The sequence below is a fragment of the Octodon degus genome, unplaced genomic scaffold (genome assembly GCF_000260255.1).
Source record: "Octodon degus isolate 3935 unplaced genomic scaffold, OctDeg1.0 scaffold00007, whole genome shotgun sequence".
Classification (NCBI taxonomy): Eukaryota; Metazoa; Chordata; class Mammalia; order Rodentia; family Octodontidae; genus Octodon; species Octodon degus.
In genome coordinates, this window is record NW_004524583.1 from 33,988,665 (window position 1) to 33,997,936 (window position 9,272).

At 48.3% G+C, this 9,272-nt stretch overlaps 1 long non-coding RNA gene across 1 annotated transcript; it reads left to right on the top strand.

Moving 5' to 3' along the window:
* The first annotated feature begins 3,125 nt into the window (after positions 1-3,125).
* LOC111812767 lies at positions 3,126-4,676 on the top strand. The gene is made up of 3 exons (XR_002818177.1): positions 3,126-3,721; positions 3,857-3,925; positions 4,509-4,676. It is a non-coding gene; the product is annotated as an uncharacterized LOC111812767 (long non-coding RNA).
* The last annotated feature ends 4,596 nt before the right edge of the window (positions 4,677-9,272 follow it).

A 9,272-nucleotide genomic window follows, 5' to 3' on the forward strand; every position in this document is an offset into this window, starting at 1 on the left:
CCCCCTGGTGGGCTGAGCTGGCCACACACACACACACACACACACACACACACACACACACAAATAAATTAAAAAAAAAAAAAAGCGAACTCATTACTCTGATAGTTGTTTTGTGATATGTAGATTGGCCGTGAGCCTTCACATGAAGACGACTCCAAGACTGTTCTGCACGTACCGGCCCTGCAGCCAGACCCTGCGGGAGCGGAGGGCACACAGCTCCGGTCAAGCAGCTCTGCCGCGAACTGAGCCGGCGACTTAGCGCCCGTGGGGACAAAGAAGCAGCACTTCACTCCTTGGACAGTTCCATTATTTTATTTGTTCACTTGGAGTGTATTTAAAATTTTTTAAACTGGAAAGTAGCGTAATGTTTTGTCATGTTATTTGGCAAATGCACTTTTTACTTATAATATATGAGACTTTTCTAAACTTAAGTATCTTTAAAATGAAAAATTTCTTTAAAATTGTTTATATTATTATTATTATTATTATTATTGATCTAAGGCCTTGATATGTAGTCCAAGGTGTCCTTGAACTCAGTACAATCATCTGCCTCGACCTCCCAGTACTGGGATTACAAGGTGTACAACCCTACTCTGCGCAAAATTGTTCATTTTAAAACTAAAGGGCAGGGGTCTGGGGAGAAAGCTCAGTGGTAGACTGCCTGCTTAGCATGCACAAGGCTCTGGGTTCAATTCCTTTCCCCCAGAAAATTCTAAAGGATAGGCCAAGTATGATGGCCCATGCCCATAATAGTACCACTGGTAGGCTGAGGCAGGAGGATCACTGAGTTGAAGGTCAGTGTGAACTACATAGCCAGACCCTGTCTCAAAACAACAACAAAAAGGGTTGGTTCCATTTGTAAATAAGAAGGGAAAGTGGCTGCAGGGAGGGGAAAGGCGGGAGAAAAGAAGCAAGGTATATCATGGACTGTACAAATTCCCATGAATGTTATCATTATGCTAAAAAAAAACAAAACACCAAAACTGGTTATGATGTTATCATTATGCTAAAAAAAAACAAAACACCAAAACTGGCTATGATGTGGTGGCACAGGTCTGTAATCCCAGCACTCAGGAGGCAGTGGCAGGAGGATCATTGAGAATTGGAGACCAGCCTGGGCTACAGAGTGAGCTCAAGACCAGCCTGAGCTGCATAGTGAGACCCTGTCTCAAACAGACAAAACCAAGCCAGCCCTGGGTGTGATGCCACACATCCCTAATCCCAGCACTGTGGACTCCGAGGCAGGAGGATCCTTCTCAATTCAGCCTCGATTACATAATGAGTTCAAAGCTGGCCAGAACTATGCAGTGAGGCCCCATTTCAAAAAGAAAACAAAACATCTAAAGGACGAATTGAGAAAGCAAAACATTACAACAGTACTATAGCTTAGTAGTTGACTACTAATACAAGGTAAGCTTTTCTCCTGCTGCTGAAGAATGAAAATGAACAGGACTGTGTGCGGCAGCACACAGCTGTAAATACTTAGTTTTCCCTTTAAGTTTATATATATATATATATATATATATATATATCTATATTGATATATATAGATATATATATCTCCTTTGTGTGTGTGTGTGTGTGTGTGTTAAAAGGGAAACATCAACTTTAACTTAAAGAAAAAACCACTAGACACTGTTAGCAAGAATGACAGAGTATTCTCAATAAAATTATGGGGGGGAAAAAAAAGAATGACAGAGCAAACCAACTCCTGAAAACGTTCAGCACTTTGGTGAACATGTGTAGTAGAAAGCTAAAAGAAAAACAATATGCTACTTCACTTAAAGTGTTACAAGGTTTTTGCAAATCAGCTCATTTCATTGGTGAATAAATCCCCAGGGATCAGCGTGCAGCCGTGTCCCCCGAACGTCTGGTGCAGTTAAACAGCCCAAAGCTGCCACACACGACAGAGCGTCCATTCCGGCAGCTCTTAGTGGAGGGGCAGCCGGCACAACGCCGTCGCCCGGGACAAACAGCACTGCGGTATTTGCTTCGCTGGTTTGCACATCTCCTCCTACGTCTCTTCGTCAGTTTCTGTAGCGGCCACAGCTTCTTCGCATCTCCCAGCATCATGTTGAAATGCTGGTCGTAAGCGCGTGATGTGCCTCCAAGCCCTCGGCGTCCCTCGCTCTCACACAGGTCCGCCCAACCAGGCCGAGTCCGAGAGGTCCCGGCCCCTCTACGGTGTGGGCGGTTTGATGCTGGTCCACGCGTCCGCCATCCTTCAAACCTTGGGCCCTTTCCCGCTTCTCCTATATTATAGTCTTTTTAAGACAAGGTTTTGTTCAGCAGTTCAGGCTGTCCTTGGACTCACTTTGCAGCCCAGGCTGGCCTCCAACTCATGGGGATCCTCCTGCCTCAGCCTTCCGAGTGCTGGGATTACAGGTGTGTGCCACTCTCAATATTACTCTTTCGGTCTCTAATATTCTTTAGGTAGGTCCTGCTACTATTTTTATTTTATAGTGACACAATCTGGAGGTGCAGAATGCCTGTGATTTATTCCAGATCATCCAACTGGAGTGGCAACTCTGAAATCTAGAACTCCGGGAAGTGTGTCTCCAAACCCTTTATTTTTAGCTCTGTTAAGGAAAAACCGATATCCCCAACACCTTTGCAGGGCGAAGGACGGAGGCCCTCCGGGGGCCTGGCTGGCTCCCTGCCATTCCTGGCCGGTCCTTGCTACTTCTTCGCAGAGGGGGCGCCCAAAAGGGACGTTTGGGGTGTACTCGCAGCATCCCCACCTCCACTCTCTCCGCAACCTTTCCCGCCCCCTCCGGCTCCAGCCAGCCCAAGGTTTCTCCCAGCCCTTCCCGGCTTCCGGTCCTTTGCTCCAGGGCAGGTCGCCGGGGCGGTCGGTGCCAGGAGCTCCCGAGTCCTCTATTTACTGTTTGGTTTCCACGGTGACACGTAGCCGCCGTCAGCGCCTCCCGTCAGCGGCCCGCAGCGCGCCCCCGCCCGGCGCCGTGACGTCTGCCCGCCGCTTCCGCTCTGCCCATATTTGGCGCAGCCGCGGCGCCGCGGGCGGGGAGGGGAGCGAGTCCCCCCACCCCGCGCGCGCCGCCCCCAGCCCCCTGCGGAGCCGGCGAGGCCGCCCCCCAGCCGCTCGGCGGGGGCTCCGGGGGCGCCCTTCTAGGTCCCGGCCTGTTGAGGCTGCGGCCCAGACTCGGGGCTGTGTCGTTCTCTGGGTGGGTGATACGGGATCACGATTTTCTCTTTCTGTGCCCGGAAATCACGGGAACAACCATCCCTCGCCTATTTTATGTTTTATAGGTTTGCATTTAAAATTCTCGCCGTGATGCAGTGGAAAGCTAAGGAGACTGGGGCTGTGGGGTCACTGCTGTCCGCGGGAGGATAAATGACTTTAGAAGGCTGTTTCCCTGTTCGAGGCCTGGTGATGCTCATGGCCCGTGGCCCGGGCTGGGAGTGGAGGGTTCCCGGCTCCTCTACCTGCCCCCTCCCGTGACTGTGTGCAAGGTGAAGTTCTGTGACCTCTGCAGGGCCTGGATTTGTGTCTCTGCTTCCTGGGCATTAACTTTAGTTAACTGTATACTGAATGGATCCAGGCAGATTTCACACTCTAAAGCCAGAACCCTGCAATTCCTCTCCACGGAGAGTGACCTGCGGCAGGGTTGCTGATGCAAAGCCATCTGCTGATGTAAGGAGCAATAAACATTCCTGGGAGGGATCCAGTGAGATTCCAGAAATCTCTGAGCAGCCGTGGGTGTGTTCCGCTGGGCCACGCGGGCGGGGCGGCTGGGCAGTGCCGCAGTGGCCTCTGCTGGGCGGCTGCTTACAGGGGAGGATGTGCGCAAGGCAGATTCTGCGGGGCTCCTTTCACCCCCTCCCGCACTCCCAGGTTCCACATGTCCTCTGGCCCGGGGAATGGGCCTCTTGCAGAAGTTCAGAGCTGTAACGTACATCAAAGGTAATTATCTAACCCGGGCATCTCACAAATGGGGAAACTAAGGCACAGAGAAATTGGTTCACCCATTCAAATGTATGTAGCTAGCCTCCAACAGCTAAAAGTCAGATCAGATTACTGGTCTCAAATTTTGTCCCTTCTTAGGGGCTTCTAACTGCCTGTGCTCCTGTGACTTCCCAACCTTTTGGCCTAGGCCAGCCGGTCGTGTGTACTGTTAAGCTATACAGTGACCTCAGGCACCTGACAGATGCCACTCACGTGTGTACCGCTGCATGCTGCACAGCATGGCACCGGGGCCTGGTGGTGGCTAAGAGGTGGTCCTCCCCAGAGCCACTAGTGCTTTCCTGGCTGAGGCCAGACAGGCTGTTTTGGTCTATAGACAACCAAACTGGAGTCTGTTGTTCTGAAATCAGCCTTAAACCAGCCGTTGGTCACTGCTCACAGTTACTCAGGTCAGGTCTCAGCCACGACTGCCTGGAGAGGCTGAGCACTGGCCCCTGGACACCCAAGCTCGGCCTGCAGTTTGGAAGGGCTGTGCATGGCGTGTGGGGAGACGCTTCCTTCCTGTGCCCCTTTTCCTTTTCAGCCTCACCCAGCTCACTCTCAGTCTCTTCTTCTCTGACACCCCAGCCAGCGATCAGGGCAGCTCACACCAAGTGCCCGCCAGCCATCCTCTAGCCAGACCTGCTGGCCGCCACCCTCCACTCTGCTGTTACTTGGACAACAGCAGCTCTGCCCCCTGCTGGTTATTGCTTGTATGTCGCCCTTCTCCGTTCCAGAAGCATCCTCCTGCGCTCTGGGCTTGGGAAGAGATTTTTCTTGCACACTCTGATGGCAAGAGCAAAAAGCAAACCAAAATAAAACACATAAACCATTCTAATTCTTTTCCTCTCTGGTTAGTTTCTCTTGCCCTGGTTGCTTTATATCAAAACCTACCACATCTTTCCAATCCCATTTCACATCATACCTTCTTCGAAAGACACAATCAGACTGTGTGGTAGATCTGAAGTACGATGAAGAGCCAGCACGCAGGGTGCCAAGATATGCTGCCTGTTTTTGCTGTTGTTTCCTGAAGAGTGAGGGCAAGGTCTTGGGTGCTTTTTGTGGTCCTAAACCCCAGGTGCCTAGCACAAGGCTGGGGACAAAAATGGCTTTCAATACATCCTTGTTAGTTGACTAATTTCCACAGAAACAACCCAAAGCTTTTGCTTAGATAAAGCTTCTAGAACTCTTCGTTCTTGGGGAAATCTAGATAGTGGTCAAATCAAAACGTGGCCTTGCACAATAAATTGTTGCACAGAGCAGTTTCACAAGAGAACACCAACACCACCCAGAGTGGGATGAGGAAGTCTGAAGCTGGAAGCGGACTCTCAGGAGCCTGAGGGGGAGGGTGCAGGCTGAGGGAGAGGGTCCTCCTCCCCCCGGCTGGAGAGGACAGACCCAAGAGTCAGCTTCACTCTCAGACGCCATTACTTCCTGTGGGGCCTTGGGCAGGTTTTTTTCTCTTCTCTGTGCCTCAGTTTTTTCTCTGTACAAATAAGTCCCCATCTCATAGCATTATAAGATTGAACTGAATTGTTATTTGTAAGGAGCTAGAACAGTGCCTGGTACACAGTACTACATACTTGTTTGTAAATGGTTTTTTCAGCTTAGCTGTCTCATGAATGGAAAATGTTAGAAAATGACAATTCCTAGGTTCCTTCTGGGCCATCCATTAAGGGTGCAGCGTAAGCTGTAGTGTACAAAGATCTGGGTTGAAAGTCCTGTGGCTTTCCTGGAGCCTTCTTTTCTCATCTGTGAAGTTGGGACTTTTGTCTGTCTCTATGGACTCTTGTGGATGTTTCATATTTGTAAAATGCCTGGCTTATAAGGAGCACAATAAACAGAAGCTGCAGTTATTATTATTGATGATAAGAGCCCCATAGAAAAGAGACTAAGAGTTTCCAAATCTTGAGAGAGACTGAACTTACTGGATAGCGAGCGATGCAGCGAGCTGCGCAGAGCTGCAGGGAGAGGTGGGCCCTGGGCCTGGGCTGTGTGTAGCTATCACAGTATCTGAAGCAACCAGGAATCATTTGACTATGTGGCAGCTCTCGGAGCAGTTGCTGCTCTAGGGCTTTGCTGAGGGTGTGGACCCATGGGGCTGGATGCCAGGGGAGGGGTTTTAGCAGGAGAGGGTGTGTGCTGGGTGGGTCTTGGAAACCTGTTGTTGATGCATGTGTATGGGGGGGCATGGAAACCATTCAGGGTGTCGTGCCCTTGCAGGTGCACTCCCAGGCCTGGCATGGGTGGAGTCGGCCCATACAGCTCCTCCAGGCGGCTGTTCCTTACCTCAGACTAATTGGCAGCAGTTATCCCCAGGATAGCGGAAAGGAGGATTATGCAAGCCACATTAATCTCAAAGTGTGGAACCATTTCTTTGAGTACTTTTTGAAGGGGAGGTATGGTTTCAAAAATCAAACAAGATGGGGTGTTGCAATCCCAGACGTGTTGGGAATCACACTTAAGGTCTTCCTACTTGACAGCTCTTGTCCCTTGTGACACAGGAATTTTGTGTTTCCAGACATTCCAGGACCAGGGCCCCTATCACTAGTAAGTTGTTATTTGGGGATCCCAAATAGGCTGAGGCCCTGACAAACCCATCTTCAGAACTGTTTGGGTATCACAGAAGTATCCGTAAGCTTCCCGCTGAACTCTTGTTTCCAGTAATGGCAATGGAGTGTGCTGAAGGAGCAGCCCCCAGAGTGGAACTATCTTAAAACAACCAACCAACCACAGCTTAGTGTGTAGTTTAGTGGTAGGTCACTTACCTGCCATTTGTGAGGCCTTGGGTTTCATTACCAGCACCACACAGGCATGACAGCAAACAAACCTCCCTCCACTTTATAAAAAGTCACAAAGGAGGGAACACTGGCTGCCTCTGGGGAGGAGGGAATGTGTGTTACTTCTTTTTGCTTGTCTGTACTTCCTGACTTTTTGTTTCTGGCAAGCACTTATATTGTTTTTGTAATAAGTAAAAGTATTTTTAAAATGTTCTTAGTAGAGCAGTATGTTTGTTTTCTTAAAACTGAAATCAGAACATAATAAATGCTAAAGTGCAAAAACATTCCCTTACTTTTTTTTTTTTTTTTTTTTGCCCTTTATTTTCTAAAGAAGTAGATGTTCCTGGTAAGTACTTTTGAAAATTCATGTAATAAAATATAGAGAAAATAAAAATGGATTGAAATCCCATCACAGGAATAACCACTGCCAATGTATATTTTAATACGCTATAGTTTTACAATAGGGACTCATCATATGCTGTTTTCCAGTTTTGGAGTCCTGGGCATTGATCTCCAAGCCTTGTGCCTGCTGGGCACACGCTCCAGTGATGGGCCGCATCCTCATCCTTTTGCAAATTCTCTTGTGAGAGTCTTTTCTAAGTTGCCGGGGCTGGTCTTGAGCATGGGACCCTCTGCCGCTCAGCCTTTGAGCAGCAGAGGTTGCAAACACGTGCCTGCCTTTTTTATTTTTTTAAACACAATAGGTTATAGACCCGACTGCTTCCCTGCATGTTCACTGGAATAGCCACACACGTCTCTAGCTCTAGAGACCCCGTGATTTAACCAGTCCGCAGTGTCTGGACCTGAGGGCTGCTTGTAAGTGTTTGCTTTATGAATTCTTGGCCACAGTGTCTCTGCAGCTACATTTTTGTGCACTCCCAGGGTTACTTCTTTGCGCATGAGCCAGAAGGACGGCTCATTCTTGAGGCTTCTGAAGTGTAGCTGTGTAGTGTCAGAGAGTGACAAGTAGTAGGCTGTGCAGTTCCTCCTGTCAAGTAGGAGGCTGGTGCGTGCTGAGTGTTCCAATCTGAAAGTCTGAAATGCTTCAAAATCTCCAACTGTTCGAGGGTGGGTGAGAGGATTAAACCTAGGGCTTTGCATATGGTAGGGAAGCATTTTACCACTCATCTAAATCTCCAGTTCTTTTCTCTTTCTTTCTTTCTTTCTTTCTTTCTTTCTTTTTTTTTTTTTTGGCGGAACGAGGAATTGAATTTAGGCCCTTGCACTTGCCAGGGAAGCACTTATTCTACTGACTCATCTCCCCAGCCCCTCTAGTCCTTTTCTTTTAAACAAAGTTTTGCAACAAAGTTTTTTCTCTCTCACAAGAAAATTTGCAAAAGGATGAGGATGCTTATGTGAATATTTAAGAATCCAGTTGCCCAGGCTGGTCTCACACTTACCATCCTTCTGCCACACCTGGCCAAAACCTGCAGCTTTCCAAGCATTGACTTGTGGCTACAAGTGGAAAATTCCATACCTGACTTTGTGACAAGGTCATAGTCAAAATGCAGGTGCAGTAAAATACTGCAAACAATTATTTTAGGTGGGCATGAAACAAAAATGAATGTTGTGTTTACATTTGGGCCCCATCCCCATTATGCGGATATGAATATTAAGGATCCAAAGTACTTCTGGTTCCAGGCATTTCAGATAAGGGATACTGTGGGAGGCACAATACCTCCAGGCCTCCAAACCTATTGCAAGTGGGTTTCCAGGTTCCTCCTCCCCTACCTCTGATGAGCGAGGTTCCTAGTTCTTACCCTGCCTATTTCCCATAAGTCTCCTGCTGTGCCCAGGAGGTGGGACTTCCTATCATAGCCGGGTTGTCTAGTTACTTGCGCCTTTTACCCGCTGACGTCATTTCCCTATGCCTTCACTATATATACCCAGCACTCCCCTAAATAAAGCGAGACTTGATCAGAATCCTGTCTTGTCTCCATTCTTCGCGTCTCCTGTCCTTTGTTCCCTCTTTAATGCCCTGCTCCTCCCCCAGGTGACCTTTGCTGACTGACCCGCTGGTTTGGGACAAGTGGCGCCCAACGTGGGGCACCTGGCAGAGGGTTCAGCGACAGAACCGTCCGAGAGAGCTGGCAAGAGAAAGCTGGCAAAGAAAAAAGAGGCAAAAAAAAAAAAAGGCCTGCGCCACAGTTGCCTGCTGCGATGTCTAAACCTCGGTAAGCGGATGACACCCCTTTTCCCCTTCCCTTCGGCAATGGGACAGGCATTAAGTGAACATGAGATATTTATAAAAAGTTTGAGTAAAACATTAAAGGCGTGAGGAGTAAAGGTTAAAATTAAGGATCAGTGTCAATATTTTAAATATATTAAACAAGTTTGCCCATGGTTCCCTATTAAAGGAACTATTGATCAGAGGTGATAAAAAAGGGTTGGTGATGCCCTTAAGGATTATTATGAGACTTTTGGACCTGAAAAGGTCCCAGTGATACAGAAAAATAAAACTCCCGACCTGATCTAAATGAGTTTGTGTTCTCTAAAACCAAAGAATAAATTTTAAAAACAAACAGAGG